At 28.0% G+C, this 15,865-nt stretch overlaps 1 protein-coding gene across 1 annotated transcript in view; it reads right to left on the bottom strand.

Moving 5' to 3' along the window:
• Nucleotides 1–13,769, bottom strand: part of LOC111032118 (F-box/LRR-repeat protein 7-like) — a 33,308-nt gene extending 19,539 nt beyond the window's left edge. Inside the window, exons 1-2 of the mRNA XM_022312346.1 lie at nucleotides 13,484–13,769; nucleotides 3,530–3,623 (exon numbers count right to left, since the gene is read on the bottom strand). The gene's annotated coding sequence lies outside the window, so the exon portion shown is untranslated. The remainder of the gene's footprint in view (nucleotides 1–3,529; nucleotides 3,624–13,483) is intronic.
• Between the last annotated feature and the right edge of the window lie 2,096 nt (nucleotides 13,770–15,865).

The following is a 15,865-nucleotide window of genomic DNA, read 5'->3' as shown; positions in this document are numbered from 1 at the left end:
ACGGGTAAAGATTGGATTTTTATTATGTGTCGCGGGACAGACGGAGTTAAAAATTACGGCTACTGGATTGCAATAAACTAGTTAACTATATACAGAAGATAATGTACGAAACATGTGAATGAACGTGAGTTTCCTATTCTCAAAGGAATACCCGATTGCCCGTATAGTTGCAGTCACGACTTCAAGTAGAGCAATTATTGCTTTTTAGTGACATTTAAATGGTATTATATAGGATCACAAGAAACATCCTCACAATAAAATAATATTAATATTTTAATACGTGTTATAATTTATAATAGTACATTTAGATACTAAAAGAAAAATCTATAAAATTGAGAGTAAAAATGAAATAACAGTTGCATAACTATCCAGTACCTTTATATATGATATACTATAAATATTTGATAATACTATAATAGCTATATATGTATTATACCTACCTATATATTACACTATACATAATTATTGTAACATAACATGGTTGGCTGAACATTTGTGACTAATACGGAAGACATGTGCGAGACTAATCCAAGATCCCTTCTTTTAAAGAATTTTTTTTTTTCGTTTCTCTTGTTCCCAAGTAAGTATAGATACCCCGGCGGCAAGCACCTGCAGGTATCACATACTTGTTCACCGTTTCAAACAAATTGAGTTTTTACGCTGTTTTCAATTGTTCTCCTCAATTATGAAGTTCTACGTCTGAAGCTTCATCTCATTATTAACCGTGAAGTTAAGAAAAAAAATGAAAAACAGACATTGTTACGACTTATACCGGATGTTGTATTAACGATTAAAATATTTCGTGAAGATGTATACATATTTTTTACAGTTTAAGTACCCATACTAAGTAATCGATATGCATAGCGATGATATATTATAATTTAAGTATAATATATATAGGACATAGGTTGTACTTGATATAAACAAATTAATAGATTAATGTGACTATTGAAACATTTGAAACTACCTAGTATCTAAGTATATTAAATTAAAATTTATAAACATTTTTTATAAGAATTTAATTAGTTACAGAATATCAAATTCAAATACTAAGCATTCAGTCAAGGTATTTAAACTATAGAATGTATACATGTAGTATTATAAATATTAATTCTTGTATTTTGAACATATTCTTAAATGTTTGTGTTTTGTATTCCTACTTAAGCTCGTCCAGTGTCGTCAATGCCGTGGGAAATACAAGTTAAAGAATGGAAGAAATATTCGGTTTTTTGCACAACGTAGGTATATCTGACATATTCGAAATCATACAGTTCTTTCGAGTGGGGTTCTTAGTGAATCGAATGAATTCTGGCTGACAAGTTTCTTTATGTTGTACCACTATGTACGGCAAGAACAGAATGCGTTCGTCATTTCATTCATACGGCTGTTTTTTTTTATGGTGCTGGGACAGACTTTACATATTATTTCCGATGTTACCAAAAGAAAAGTGACAAGCTGTACAACTTGGGAGGTTTACACATTATATTTTATTGTTATTTAATCTCTGGAAATATTGTCATTTATTATATAAGTCATAGATGTAAATGTGTTTACTTTATGTTTATACTTATATAATAGGTATATAACATAATAATTAATAACTGCACGATTTATTTAAGAATTGAGAAAACGTATACGAAATTGTATCGTTTAATATTTATTTTTAAAAATTATTATTCTCGATTTCGGTTATGTAAAGGTTAAAAAATCATAATTGATCACAAAAATACATGAAATTATTTGACATTTATTAGTAAATTTTGGCAAAAAAATTAATAAGGAATCGCCTACACAACACACATAACAATGGTTCTTTTATATTTCTCAAACTCCTCCTTTCCTCCAAGCGATTTGCTCTTCTCATTAACTCATTGGAATACCTAAGACCACCCAAACTACAAATCACAGTGTGTCAAGATAACATCTACCTACGTATGTACGTTCAATGTGCGCCAAATTAATCGGAGCAGTATAATAAATTAATAATAACATAAAGTCGTAAAATACTAAAAAATAAAGTTTTAACACAATGTAAAACACCCGAAGGGAATGCGTTCACAATGTAATAGCAACATGTTCTTTCTTTTTTTTTTTATGTTTGTCGTTATTATTTAAAGTGTTGCTCGTGCAGAGATTCAAAAGATAGAGCGGTCATCCTACGCAGAACTACAGGAGCGATCGGTATCGTGCGGTGAGTCGAACTCTATGGTTGTAAAAATTTCCGTTCTCATATATAGTTTTCAGATTATAAGCGGTTGAACGTATATTCCAGCGATGCGTAAAACTTGCATAGATCAGCTGCAGTCTCTGGCACGCTATTACGGTACACTAACTCCTATATATGCTATATATTTATAGGATGAGTTAGCCAAGTCCCGATCATGGCAATGCATGTGGTATCATAGAAATTTATCAATGAGCATTTGTTCTCGACTTGTCAGAACTCACAAGTAAGATGATCTATATTGTGATAACTGTAAAAAGTTGTGTTCCGGCATGGATAGGAATAAATGACATGGAACTTCATACAGTGGTTAATCTTCACCTTTAAATATTATATAATAAAGTAGACAACACTGTGTATAGGTACCTGTATTGTTTTAATCACATCGTGATGTTATGAACCAGTCTCCGATTCAGAAACAATTTATTATATGAATATGTACGAAACTGATGAACATATTATAATTTTTGCTATAATTTTTAATATTATAACCTAACCAAAGTTTTTTCTTATAAATTAATTAATGAAGTGTATAATTATTATTGTTAGATCATGTCAAGATCGTGATTCTCCTACCCCATAGAAACAAAAAAGAAATAGGCACTAACATGAAAGCTAGGGTAAAGAGGGTATTTGCAACAACTTTGTGAAAAACCTTGAAATGACTCAAACGCCTCACCGAAAAACTGGGACATAGAATACTGTTAAATGGATAAAATGATGAGGATAAGTATGACATATGTATACATAAATACAATAAACATTAATTTCTTTATGGCACTTATGGATTTATCAAAGCAAAAATAATGAATAAACTGTCGCTAACACCGAAATAAATGAAGCGAATAATAATTAATTGCATATTAGACAAATTAGTATGGGTAGTCAATTCGTTTTAAAAGATATTCATTCTATACAATACACTGGCCAGCGTACTTTTTGCAGTGATGGCTTATACAGAAGGTTTAGTATGCCACATGCATGGTCAAGTTTGCATTTACGGAATAGTGTTGTTCCGGATACATCTAACAACGGTGAAACAGACCTGGATAATGGAATAAGAAATAAGAAATAGGTACAAAGACATTGCAACGAGATGGAGTGACGTTTGGCGATAAATCGATCAAAAGCCAAAGACACGACATTCACTGTTACCTCACCAGGTCTCATCTGCATTCAGTTTATATTACTCGAGTCTTGAGCATCCGGTTTTTACGCCCATGCGTATAGTTATAGGTAAATAATTGTGGAGGTGATCGTAATATTGATTATAATTTAGTATATAAATATATATTAAATGATTACCTGATTGGCGCTAGACATCTGGGTAATCAATCACACATCCGTACAATTCCAATTGTCCATTGCAATATATATTATAATAGGAATTTATTGTAATCTAAAAATAAAATAAAAACAAGTGTAAAAATTAATTACTAAACAGGATTTACAATTGGATTTGAAGTACTCGTACTTGTTACTATATAATTTATAGCCAATAAAATATACTCGATTGTCCTACGCAATGTATACATAAATAAACAGAAATTGCCATATTATTTATTGATATTTCTCTTGTATTATCCTTTAATACACGTTTTTCATTCATAATATTATTTATATCTGTTCAATTACAACTGACATTGTGATTGGACAATATTATAAAAGTAGAACTATTTTTAAGAACACAAATTTCAAAATACTCTTAGTTGTTTTAAAAAAATGTTTTGTCATTAACTCTTATAAAATGTGATACACAATACCTACAATATTAGAATATGTATATTGACACATTGTATACTTGGAAATTTAATTTTTACTTTTTTCAAATTCTCAAATGTTTATAAATTATAATCAACCGTCATTCAAGTTGTAACAGACCATTACCTATAATCTATATTAACATTGCTATAAAGAAACACCGCATTATTATAACACGGTCAGCAGACGCGCCTGAATATTTGCATATCTTATGGCCCTACGTCCACAGTATTAATTTATCACAACAACCTGTACTTGACTAATAATTAGACCTTTAGGATTCGAGATATTTATCTGTACATTTTTCTCTCTCGCATACACACGCACGCGTACACACATACACACACACACACACACACACACATACACCATTATCTTGTAAATCCAGGGGCCGCACGACGAGTATAATAAATCATAATTATAATTCGTACGCCATATCATTATTCAATTATACAAAATACGGTTGACAAGAAGAAAAATGTTTTTAAAACTATCAGGAATAGAAAATACTTTTTTCAGCGTTCAGATGTATAGTACTACAGTAGTCTGTAGTAGGTACTAATATAATACCTATATATTATTTAGTACATTTCATAATTTTATAGATCATTTTTTTTTGTTTTATATAACAAAAGATTAAAAATATAAAAAACACCAAAAATTATTCCGAAGAAGAGGATGTGTACGGAATGAAGGTAGTGGGGGAATGGAGATCAGGCGAAAATGTTGTTTGGGTGCAGTGGCATTCCATAGGTTAAAATGACGGGCTGCCCACGGGTGTGAGTGTGTGCATGTGTGTGTGTGTGTGTGTGTGTGTGTGTAGTGTGTAAGCGTGAGTGCGCGCGCGTTGCGTGTGAGTACGTGCGTGCGCTCGTGAATGTTGGAATGATGGATTATTTTATGCGCGTATGCACATACATATGAGCATACAACAGCAGGCCTTCCCGCGATCCGATCTCGACACTAGGAGCTTCGGGCTATCAAAACATAAATACACGCTTGGGTTCTGATTTTTATTTCTACTTCTCTCACTTTGTATTAATAATAATAATAATAATAATAATAATAATATGGTTTTCATCTGGATTTTTTATTCGAATATAAAACCGGTGCAAATAAATTTAGGGGACGATGCTCAAGAAAAAAAAAACACGTCCGTATATTTTATTTCTTACACGAATTAAGAACTAGTATTGAAAACATTAAAACCTTATGTAAGACTATGTATTGTCATTTTTTAGGTATCTATTATTAATGTGTAATATATAATACATATATATATAGTATATACAATATACAAATACGAAAAACAAGAACATATTGAAATCATATGTTCATAGTCACTTTTTCAAATTTGAATAATTTATCTTAAAATAAAACAATTGGTGACATTAGCACAGTCACCATTATATTTTGTTCGATGCTATTTAGGTACGGAGATTTATAATACCCAAAATAAGATTAAAAAAATTAAATTAAAAAACATCACTAATTCATCGACAAATGCACCGTATTTATGTTTATCTTTGAGCTTTGGGTATGTCCTGTGTATAGAACAAGATATTTTTTCATTATTCGTACTTTTCTGTTTACTCTACTAAAATACAATATTTAAATGATAAGTGTACAGTTTTATTGTTCATCCTTTGCCGTTAAGTATTCATACTAATTACTAAGTACCTATATTTTATACTATTAAAAATTGAATAGACAATATTTTATTTTTAAGCAATTTTTTTCGGGGGGGGGGAGGCCTTTCTGAAATTTAAGTTGTTTTTATTATGCTTACTTTTACTTTTAAAAACTTTTAGTATAAATGAGTATTAAATCAACAAGTATTTATTGAAATATTTAAGAAGTCAGTGCTTAGTATTTGTTTTTATATCAAGCATAATTTCAGGAGCGTAGTCAGTAAATGGCTGCTTCTCACCTCAAGCCACCAAATTTAAATTATGTACTTCCAAACCTATTTTATGTTAATAAACAAAATGTTACTATTTTGTTACTAAAATAAAAAAATGTCATAGTAATATAATCATGTGCTAAGGTAGGTCAATCGATTTATCTAGTAAAATTTAATTCGTAAATGTGCGTTAGGTGCATTACATGTTAAAATCTAAGGTCAAAACAAAATTATAGGGTTTAAAAATGTTTATTAAAGGTTATTTCTACAAAACAATTTTTCGTCTTTCTTAATTATATAACTCTACAAAATCTTAATTCTGGTAAAAAGTAATACAAGTTATCATGTTACTCCTGCGCCTATATATAGCGTAACATATAGGGTGTACACTGTACGCGTATTATACAAACAGTTAGGAAGTAAATTATGTGATTCGTATTGTTCATTGACAATTATTTTAATTATATACATTTATCGAACAACAGTCAACAGAAAAATGGGGACTGACACTTTGTTATGAACACATACATAAATGTGAAAATTATTTACTTTTTCTGGAATATATTAGAAAACTTGAATTAAAATAATATGCATATTATAAGTTATTTTTTGTTTGAAAACCCAATTTTGCAAAATCTGAACTTAATATTTTTTTTTAAAATGTCCGTATATATTTTTGATATTTTTAATTACTATATAAGAACTTATGAGGAATCTTAAATTAAATTTTCAATCTTTTGACTGAGAAAAAAATAATAATTACAAAAACCTAAAAAAGTAAAAATTTAAAACGTCTATAAATAGTCCAGTAAATGCTTGTATTAATATTCAAGAATTTTTTGGAAAATTTCAAGTAACCTTAAGGTTATTCATTTTTAAATAACAACAAAAAAACTTATGCGATTTCATCGATGTGTATAATCTTACCAGTTATCCATTATTTTTTTTTCAGTTTTTGGCGATAACTTAGAAAAGTGCATGTATTTTTATTTTTTATATCCTTTCCTCCCAGAAAAAAAGTATCATCTAGATCCATTTTTTTTTTAAATATTTCTCGAAGTTAAAAATGATTAACTACTTAGTACTCCTTAAAGTTACGCATAACACACAAAAAAACACATCATTTCCAATACATTCATTCCGCTCAGAAACTACAATACAAGTTTTAAATGAATAACTATAAACTTTCAAATTTTAAGTTTTGTACTTAACTCCTAAACAGGCAAAATAATATTTTGAATTTGAATTTGTGTATTTAATCCTTGATTAAATGATCACGAGTTTGTCAAATCTTATACAAGAATATAACTTTTGTTTACGGAACATCTTCCAGGGTAACTTCTGAGAAAAACCCAAGATGGCAAGATGTCTATTAAATAATACGGAAACATAATATTTAATATATAGGTATAAAATACAGAATATATATTAAACCTACACGATACTAATAGAAAAATGCTCTGTACTTCAAAACTAATAGATAGTGAAGTTCCTCGCTATTCATATATTTTAAAATCCATCTCAAAGACTTTAACGGGAGTATACAATATACTCGACTTTAGTCATGTATCGTAAGGCTAGGTAAAAATACCATTAAATCTCGTAGTGTCCTGGGCATGGTAATTTTCGACTGATATCGTACCCTTTCCTATTCGGCAGAAACAAAAAGTTTAGTATATTATACTTTATTTTAAACATATAGAAAATTGTAAAAAATATAGGTTCTATAAAGTGTATAATACATAAATGAATAATAATAATGTATATTTTTTGCCAATAATTATTAAATAAAATTTAGAAAATTATTAAAAATATCATAATACATATTAACATTCTTTCAAAACGATGAATATTAAACTTTTTGGTTGGCCGAAAAGTGAATCGGCCGAATTTGGAAGGGTACAAATGTTGGTTGCAAGAATCTTCTCTCCGTAAGTTTCCTCCACTAAATAAATAACTCTATTAACCTACTTTTCATTTTGTGCTGAATAAATGTATATATCCAATATAGATACTACCCGACTGTGGTGACTCCAAGTGACGTGATCATCATAAAGTCAAAAAAGCTTAAATTCACTGTTTTCGATCGAATTTGTACTACCAAATGAACTAGTAGAACTATTAAGCAGTACGCTGTCAGTCATTTTTCAAATACATGTCATGAATAGCCATGATACAGCTCAAGTGCCCAACCCTTTGAAAATTCATGATTACTGTTTTTGTTTACAAAAACCTCAGGTTATCTCGTTATTACCCTCATATTAATATTCACCTTAATAGTTAAATATATAAAATTATACTCATTTAAGATCGGGATCGCGGCCTACCATTGAAGCTGTTATACATCATGTCTTACAATTTTTGTATTTTGAAAACAAGAAATTAAGCTGGTAATATATATATAATTCAAATTCCACTATTTTTAATTTCGAATCCTGAAATATTTTTGATTTACAAAACGAAGGGATGTCCCTAAACATCTTTAAAAAAAGAACATATGTAGATTGTAAGTATAATAAAAAATATACAGTTAATGAATGGCCTGGTAAAGAATAGTTTGGATTCCTAAATATATTTTTACTACCAAACTTCCTAACCCAGTTATGCCACTGAAAACCACAAATGTAATATATTTAAACAATGCAAATTACCATATTCACGAGGTAATAAAATAAAAGCTTTGCTATAAAATTATTAACTATCGTGGAAAGTTAAGCAGCTAGAGACTAAATTGCTCTAAAATCTTGTTAGTTGTATGGAAATTGGTATTATCCCATCACTTATTACTATTTAGTGAATTGTAAGTATGATATAATTTTATAATTATATAAATTAGTTAATTATAACTTATAAGTAATTTATCATTAGATAATATATAGTAATATGTATGCTTGTATTTATATTGTATTATAATGTATTATCGATAATATTAAATTTATGTAAAAATTACTTTTAATTAATTTTTGAGCCTAAGTATTGAATATTTATAAAATAGGTTGAAGAGGCCATGACCCTCTGGTCATATTACTCTACCTGCATATTGTGTTGTCTCAGTCTGACTAACACATAACATAACAAATTGTACGTAATAAGGAAAATCTGTTTAAGATTATTTTTAACGTAAAATTTATTATGTATATGCGAGCATAACTTCCTCTTAACTATAAAATATTTTTATGATTTAGAAAATTTTGGAGAAAATTTGAAATTCAACATAAAAAAAGAGTGCTTATGTATTTTGATATTTTTAAGTAGGAATAGGAACCATTTATGAAAAACCTTATATTAGTTAAATTTAATTTGTTAAAATTAAATCGACATTAAAAAAAAAAAAATTTAAGTGTAAATATTTGGTAAAAAATTAAATCTTCCGTTGCACTGTTGCAATGTTACGTAAATATTCTAGTTGTCTCGCTGTTTTTTGTTAGTTTTTACCTATTGCTAAGAAACGATACTTAAAATGACACAAAAATACTTTGTTCACAAAGGTAAAGTACCAACTAGAACATATACCAGATCTACAAGAAACCATGTATATTGAAGTTAAAGGAAATGTTCTGCTTCAAAACGTGATGAATTCCGCCAACTAATCAGTATTCTATTTATAATTAACCAATTTTGACTTAAATCAATTTAAATTATTTTTTATCATTATTTTTATAGATATTGAAAATAATTTTTTTTTTTTTATTAAATAAAAGTGTATTTACAATCTATACATACAGTGTATAATAAGTAAGTGTGTAAGATATTGACAATAATAAATTTTTGTATTGAAATAGCATATAAGCATTAAGTATATCGCTTGTATAGTTGATAAATTGAATAACAAAAAATAATCGGATTATTTGGCCTTCGTCGTCAATAAACATATATTTTTTTCCAAAACAATCGTTTAATCATAAGTTATAAATATTCTTTAAACCACCTAATTTCCAAACAAATGTGGGGATACTTTTTTTTACCATTAACTCTGTAAAAATCACATAATCACGATTCACGAATTGTTAAAAATTCTCAATCTCGATTAAACGCATAAACTTTAAAACAAATATGTTAATACTTGGATTTTTAATTACTCATAAAACTTAATAATTAATAAATTATTGACCATACAATTATTAGTTACTATATGTATCGTATGTTCGTAATTTGTATCTAACTGAAAAATTGATGTTATTTTTAAATATAATACATATAATATAGTTAATAACTATATATACTTAAGTAATATAAATGAATACTATGGAATTGTTTTAATATGCCAACGAGTAGTCACACTTTAATATCGATAATTTTAAATAAAATTTTAAAAATTTCAGTCTTTAGAAAAATCTTCAGCGTATGTGATTTTAGCACTTAAGTAAATAACTATCCTGTGACTGTAGTTGGTTGTTATAAGTATTTACTAATTAGTAATTACCTATTTTTTTTACATATCGTCAAATAAATAGAATAATACTATACAACAGTTAGTATAATATGTATAATGTACATTGCAGTTATAAACAAAAAATACTGAATATTTTATTATATTTCAGCTATCTATAGTCCTAGTATTCTTATATATTTTTCCCAGTTTTGTTTAGCTTATAATTTTAGATAATTATAATATGTTCACTAAATACTTACAGTATTAATAAATTACTTTTTATTTTGAAAGGAGCATTACATATTTATATTTATGTATAATAACCACTGGCATATATCATTGTTGTTTTTTTTATATATTTTAAATTCTTATATTATGGTCTACTGCTGTTCAATATGTGATAGTTTCCAGACATATCTTTACCTTAATTTAAAATTCAAAACCGAATTATTCAAAAAGCCAAGGGACGTCCTTGTATTTAATACGAGTAATCTCCACGTGGCGGTGAAATCTTATCGGACTAAAACCCAACGGGGAGCCCAACATAACATTTACTACCTATAGTCTATAGTCTATACTACATACAACTATACGGATTGTTATGTGGACATCACTTGGAAATAAACCTGAACAAACAACTCAAGTAGATATATTATTTTTATTTTGCTTTATTATAGGTATTACCCCTTTAGACTTGAAAAAAAAATATTTATTTACATATGTATGTAGAAATATAATACCTCGATGAGACTGGACTTGCTAGATATTACACGGACGTTCTCCATGGATTATAATTACCCATCGTAACGAATAAATAATGCTGCGCACAAATATTCTGTAGCCACCATCGCTACCAATTATTTCTTTTTAGTTTTTATTATATTATATTGATGTTACACATTTTGTTTTTTCACTCCTATTTACCAACGTCTAACATATACCGTATATAATATCTATACAACTGTATAAGTATTAAAGTTTACCTATAACATATATATATATAAATTATCATTTTTGTAATAGTATACGAGTATACCTACTGGTCACCGGATACTGGTTCAAAATTCAAAGTATATATAATTGATAATCGTCTTATTTTACCAAGCTTAAATAAAAAAAAAAACAATAATAATATACTAATGATTCTTTTAAATGATTTTTAATTCAATTTAATGGTTTATTTTATTGATATTATAGTTTGAAATTATGTGTGGACAGTATATTATAAATAGACTAAAATTAGAAGTTATAATAAATAAAATTAACTCTTTTTTTTTCTATCCAGTAGAATATTTTATCCAACCATTATTTACCTATACCTACTGATAAACAATTATCTTAAGTGGTATTGGGTACTATCTCGTCTCGCTGCACAATATCTTAAAAGATCATGTGAATATTATAAGTTTTTATTTTAATGTGACAATTATCATACAGGACAAAGAGCTCAGTTTACCCAATAATGGTGACTTTTAATAGCTTGCATGTCGTACATGTATTTTAACTATTTTAACTTTGTACAATAAATACGTAGTTTCTAAATTGTATGTTTTTCAGTAAGTCGAATTCGAGTAAAGAATTTCGAAATGTATTGAAAGCCGGGTAATAGGTAGACACATAATTATGTACACAATTAATTGTGCACTACAACTTAAAGATCAATCCTAAAATTATTAATTGTATGAGAATTATTTTTAAAAATGTATGTTTAGTTACTATAGACGGTAGGTATAATATATTATTATTCATTTTAATAATTATTATTTATTAATATGTACGTCAAATTTACGTAAATAATCGAAACCTCAAGCTATAATAAATATCAAAAATGTATTGATATTCTCAAGTCTAAAGTACCCATGTTTGATCGAATTTTTGTATCTAACTTTTGAAGCACTTTTTCGTTGACGAATTCTGATCTTAATAATTTTTATCTACCGTAAATAATTGTAAATTACGAGACAAGTAAATTTAAAAAAAAGCCAAACTTGGGTCATTTTGAGTAGGGTCATATGGTACACTGATGTCAGAAATCTGAGTACAAATCATACAAAATTGTAAGATATGGGAATTCGGGCATACAAAACTTTCAATGGTTTACCCTCCAATTTGAGCCTCTCAACCGAACACCATGATGCTCTGAACATATCCTCCTTGAAACGATTTTTAATTTTTATTAACATTTAAGTCAAATTTTAATAGTTTAATGTACAAAAGCAATTAGGTTACTGAATAAATGAAAAATAAAATAAAAAACTATATTGAGGATAGACCTGGACAACCTGGGTATTCGCTATTGCTAACTGCGATCGCTCAGATAATTTTAATAGAAAAATACCGATGATTTTTTACGGAATCCCTGGTAAATTAAAATATAGTCAATTGTAAGTTGGAAAGGAGGGAAAATATTATCCTGGTTAGAATAATTGCCTTGTTTCTATTATGTATAACGCGGGTAATACACGGGAGAAAATCAAGGGGAGAAATTTATTGTCCGTCACCAAAAAATCAAAACATGTTGTTGTAAAGTAAATATTTAATGGTACCTAAGTATCTAAAATATTTTAATTTTCAAAGTATATAACTTACCTCTTAAAAATAATAATTCCTACGAAGTCACTTAATTACGCCCTAGATTAGAGAGAGCAACGCGAAATATAAGATTATTAGGACAATTGTATCTCCACTATCATCCCCATTGTCAATTGATAATTTTGAATAATTAAAAAAGTGTAAATAATAGGTGATTATATCTACAATATAATAACTTTATTTTGATATGCACGTTTGCGATTAATGGGTCTATAATAATTTATAATATTAAATAAGTGATATATAACAAAAAATTACCAATTATTAAATAACATTATAATATTGGTATTTGGTAACACTAACACACTAACATAATAAAATCATAAATAAAAACCTTACTTATAACACAAATATATGTTAACTGATATAATGATATTAATATATACATATATGTGCATATAAATATATATTATTATATTAATACCTATATTAAAGTGCGCAGTAGGTAAGTAAAGCAACTCGGCACGATAACATTTTATGAATTTATATTTTATACGAACTAATTTGGTTAATATATATTAATGGAATTTATTGAATAACGTATTAAACTGCATAATATAGATTCGCAATTAATTTAACGTAAAAGTTAATATTTTCATAACATGTAGGAACTGTGTATTCTGATATGTACCTGATATGTTTGGAGTACATCATTGCAGTTTTCATCATTATCACTACATAAAAACGAACATCACACGAACACACGAAATAATTATTTATTCTATACGCATGAGTAAATAATATTTGATTATAAATTCGCACTAAAATGTGTAAAACACAATGTACTTCAAAACGGACGACGAACTACTAAAATCACTTCGTGGAATGAACGGTGAAACTGTTGCTACCTAGCAAGCGACCAGCTCAACAAAATGGAACAGGTATACGACTATGGCATCTGACGACTGCCATTGCAGTCTGCAGACTCCTGTAGTCCTGTTGTTAGGAAACAAGAAGGAGAGGGCCAACGAACGTTACAGTGCTGCCATATAGTATCAAACGATAATGACGGATACCTTGATTTTTAATGTACCTATTTCTGAATATTCTCAACATTACTATCGGAATTATAATGTCAAATAATTTATTATTATATCAGTTTTATTTAATTGGGGGAAAAATGTCTGTATTTCTAGGACAAATAATAATAATGTGTTATCAATATTCGAGAAATATTGTTAAGTATCTGTCAACAAATTTTTGGTTATGAAAGCTCTAAATAGACAAATATTGTATAATAATCGTACATAGTATATAGCATACAAACTACAAAGTATGTATTTATAATATGGGTTGTAGTTGCACAATGTCAGAACGGGAAAGGCCAGGCAGCATACGATTTAAAGGGTTCAAAGCTTTATAAATTATTAATTTATACTAAGTACTAACCCGTTAATCTGCTACTGCAGGCTCAAGTAGTAGGTATGGGTACCTAATAATGTTATTGAAATGCCTTCTATTAGATACTGAATCGTCTAAACTATGCATATACTATTTAAATAAATCCATAAAGAAAAGCTTCCAGTATGGAAAGTCAGTCACGTGGATAAGTTTCTAATATATAGAATACAAATATAAATATAAAGTTGCAAATTCTGACGATCATGAATTATTAAAATAAATTAATATCCATGACTTCACGTTCACAATCTTTTGTAGTTCACGCATATTATAGCTAGTGTCTAGTAAAGCAATGCATAGGTATACTTAGTTATTGTCTATTGTAACTCGATTAATTTTAAATATCCTGCATTTCTAGTAAGATGAAGACTGCGAAGTACATTTTGTTACATGTGTCAGAGATTCAGAGCAGCATGGAGGCATGGAGCATCAATCACTTTCTATACATTAGCTAATATTAGACATCTTAATCACATACAAATAAATTCCTCGCAGTTACCTTGGTTTTCAACTAAATGTCAATCACTCATTTCATGATTAAAGTCTAGTCACTTAGAGATTTCTAGTGAAACAATAGATCCGAGTTTTTATATACGAAGTTATCCATTAGTCTAGTTGCTCACGCAATTTCCTATTGAATTAGACTATAATAGATACGTGATTATAATTCATTTAATTTTAACATCGATATTTTTGTTGGTAATTCGGTTATTTATCTTAGTTTATACCTTAATAATTTAACCATTTAACATTATATTGTACTTCCTCAACAACCATTATATGCATATATATTTGTATGTTTAACATAATTTACCATTGTAATTGCCAATTAGAGCTCGTTTAATTAATAATAAATAAAGTCTACGTTACTTCATGTTTTTATTTTTTTCTTATTTGTTAATTATAATAACTTTTATTGTTATCTCTTATCTCATAACTACTATATAGTACAAAATTATTTGGTATCACGAAGTATACCTATGCTTTCTACTGACAATTTAGATATGTAGACATGTAGTATGCCTTGGTCTACCTTGAAACTTCTCTACCTCAATTGTTAAGTTTTTTAAGTCAAATATATTAAATGTTCGACGTTAATATTAAAATTACGAAATCTAAAACAATAAGTTTTTATTAGCTTAAAATATAACTTATAAAACATAAATCAAATAAAAAATGATTTAAAAAAGGCATGTTCCTCAAAAATTAGTCAAATACTAAATTGAAGCCTCTCCGCCATAATTCAATAGCATTAAGGAATAACTAATAAGGATCGACAAAAAAACTCACTGTGATTTACCTCTAGCCCTTATTATGACTTGTTCACCCGATAGAATGGACACCTAATGAGCCATGTACCCATGTTGCACTTTATGTTCAATTATTGATTACCTAGTATCAAGCTTTAATTTTTTCTTTATATCATTCCCCTTACACTTAATCTAAAAACCAATGATCTTAAAGCCCTAAATTTTTTTTCCTTGGAAGGCATCCATGGTGACTGTGTATACATTTAGTGAAACAAGTCTGTAAAAATTTGACTTTGTTTTAAAAAAAATGTTATACTCAAAAAACCAAGTAAAACTTACTAAGAATAAAAGCATGCAGACAC

The sequence above is a fragment of the Myzus persicae genome, unplaced genomic scaffold (assembly GCF_001856785.1).
Source record: "Myzus persicae strain clone G006 unplaced genomic scaffold, MPER_G0061.0, whole genome shotgun sequence".
Classification (NCBI taxonomy): domain Eukaryota; kingdom Metazoa; phylum Arthropoda; class Insecta; order Hemiptera; family Aphididae; genus Myzus; species Myzus persicae.
The sequence above is the reverse complement of the archived record's forward strand: the minus strand, read 5'-3'. Positions and strand labels throughout refer to the sequence as shown.